We start from the raw sequence: 2,400 nt of genomic DNA, 5'->3' as shown, positions 1-2,400 counted from the left end.
GTCACTGAGCGGACTCCGGGACCGTCCGATCTGATCGGTTGGAGCGGCCCGGCCCACAGCGCCGGCCGCTACGACCCTGAGTGAGGAGGCTACACGGTGGAGTTGGGCACGCCCTTCAGTGGAACCGATCGGACTCACTGTCACGGGCCCGGGCCGGCCCGGGCCGCGGCGGCTGCACTGCAGGCTCCGAACGGGCCCGGGCCGGTCCCAGTGCCGCCGCTTCATTCAATGATGATGATTGTCAATGATCGGCGGATAACTTATTCTTTACTCCAAAGGGCAGGCGATTTACGGTTGTACGGTATATGCACCCCCCAGGCGTGTAAAAGCGTGTAAGGTCAAAAATAGTTTTAATGTTTGAAACCTTGTTGTTTGGAGGAAGCAAGAATACTTGTAAACCTAAAACTGCTCGACACGGTCCCCGATTCAAACATACTTTCAACCATTATCGAAGTTTCTGGTACAAATTTTCAGTGCGCCGACCATTCAAAAATCCTGGGCTGAAGTACCCCGCTCGAAAATGATCAAAAGCGAGTCGGACACTGTCGCACAGGCCAAACGGCGAGAAGAGAAAACCGACAGCGGAGAGGATCCCATTGAACCAAAGGGCAAGTTAGAATGACTCGGTCGGACTCCGGGCCCGGCGGAACTTCCGAACGGAGCACCCGCGATGATGGCAGCGAAGGACAGCCACCACAGAAAGCGCAACACATCATCCTGCAAGTCTGTTAGTAACCCCGCGGATAGACCGTCGGACTGTACGCAAAAAACAACCGCGGCGCGGCGCTGAGACTGGTCATGACACTGCGGCTTCAACCGTGACCGGGTTATTATGATACAAGTTCGAAAAAGGACATCTGGGGATGCCATGAGTGGGGTTTGAACCCACGCGAACAGACGTTCAAATGATCTTAAGTCATTCCCCTTAGACCACTCGGGCATCATGGCCAATACGTCTTACTAGTCATTCTAGCGTATATAAAGACCAAGTTATGGGGTAGGGTACTTCATTGTTGGAGGTAGGGGTCAGTAGGTTGTTGTTATGAGGTGTGATTCCAGGGGTAAAATGATGGAGATGAGGGGGTAGGCAGGTAGTTGTAACTCAAAATAGGGGTAGGGGTCTGTTAGAGAGGGGTAGGGGGTAGTAGGTGAAAGATGGCAATGCTGCGTTCTTCATTCCGAATAGCTGGCTTCTCCCTCCCCTCCCTCCTCCCTCCCCTCCCCTGCCCTCCCCTGCCCTCCCTGCCCTCCCTCGCCCTCCCTCGCCCTCCCTCGCCCTCCCTCCCTCCCCTCCCCTTCCCTCCCTCCCCTCCCTCCCCTCCCCTTCCCTCCCTCCCCTCCCTCCCCTCCCTCCCTCCCCTCCCCTCCCTCCCCTCCCTCCCCTCCCTCCCCTCCCCTCCCCTCCCTCCCCTCATGATCACTGATTTTTCCTGCATCTCCGAGCTGATCACTGCTGCTCCTTGCTCACTGCTTCCCTTTCTTCCCTCTTCATTTTTCTTGATCGTCAAGCCCGCCTTTCTTCGTCCAACCATGCCAAACTCCTTCCTACCTTCTCCTGCTAGCTCCTCCGCATCTTACTTTCCATCTTTCCTTCCACTCTCATCCTCGTGATCCTCGCTCATGCACACAGTCAGTGTTCTCTCTTGTCCTTGTTCTCTTTTCCGCCTCCTTCTCACCTTGTCACTGTTCGGCTTTCACCCTGTCCTCTCAATCACTCTGAGCCGTCCTCCTCCTCCTCCGATGTCGTCATCCTCTCTCTCTCCTTCTTCCTCTCCCTCATCTACCCTCCTCCTCTCTGCATTGAAGCCTCGCTTCCCCTCGTCCCCTTCCAGGAACAGCACACAACCGGCATACAATCACTGTTGGGAAGAGATCGGATCACAACTTTCATTCACGGGCACACATGCGCCTCTCACTACTCCAACGCTCATACCGCGAGGCTTTTCCTCCTCTTACAAGTTCAATCGATCCTTGGCCGCCTGCATCATCTTTAGATCCTCTTCCTCCTCCGTCCCCCTCCCCCTCCCCCTCCCCCTCCCCCTTCTCCTCCTCCCCCTCCATACCTTAGCAAGCGCATCCAACTTCGCTTTCCAATCGAAGGCTGGCGCGTCCTCCTGAGGCTCTGCTGCAAGTCAGATGGGAAAGAGGCAGATAGGAGGAGGGGGGTGAGGGAGGGAGAACGAGAGGAGAGGGAGGGGGGAGGGAGTGGGAAAGGGGAGGAGGGGGAGAGGGAGGGGAGGGGGAGAGGGGAGGAGAACGAGAACTAGAGGAGAGGGGAGGAGAACGAGAACTAGAGGAGAGGGGAGGGGAGGGGGAAGGAGGGAGGAAGGAGGGAGAGGAGAGGAGAGGAAAGGCAGCATATGGCGGACCTTGCTTGGTCGACGTGACTTTCTTTTCCTC

The 2,400-nt window shown here is 56.7% G+C and overlaps 1 non-coding gene across 1 annotated transcript; it reads right to left on the bottom strand.

Moving 5' to 3' along the window:
- Positions 1 to 864: 864 nt before the first annotated feature.
- Positions 865 to 948, bottom strand: GUITHDRAFT_t124. Its single transcript has one exon. It is a non-coding gene; the product is annotated as a tRNA-Leu (tRNA).
- Positions 949 to 2,400: the final 1,452 nt, after the last annotated feature.

The sequence above is a fragment of the Guillardia theta genome (genome assembly GCF_000315625.1).
Source record: "Guillardia theta CCMP2712 unplaced genomic scaffold GUITHscaffold_451, whole genome shotgun sequence".
Lineage (NCBI taxonomy): Eukaryota > Cryptophyceae > Pyrenomonadales > Geminigeraceae > Guillardia > Guillardia theta.
Note: the sequence above shows the minus strand (reverse complement) of the source record. Positions and strands in the feature narration are given on the sequence as shown.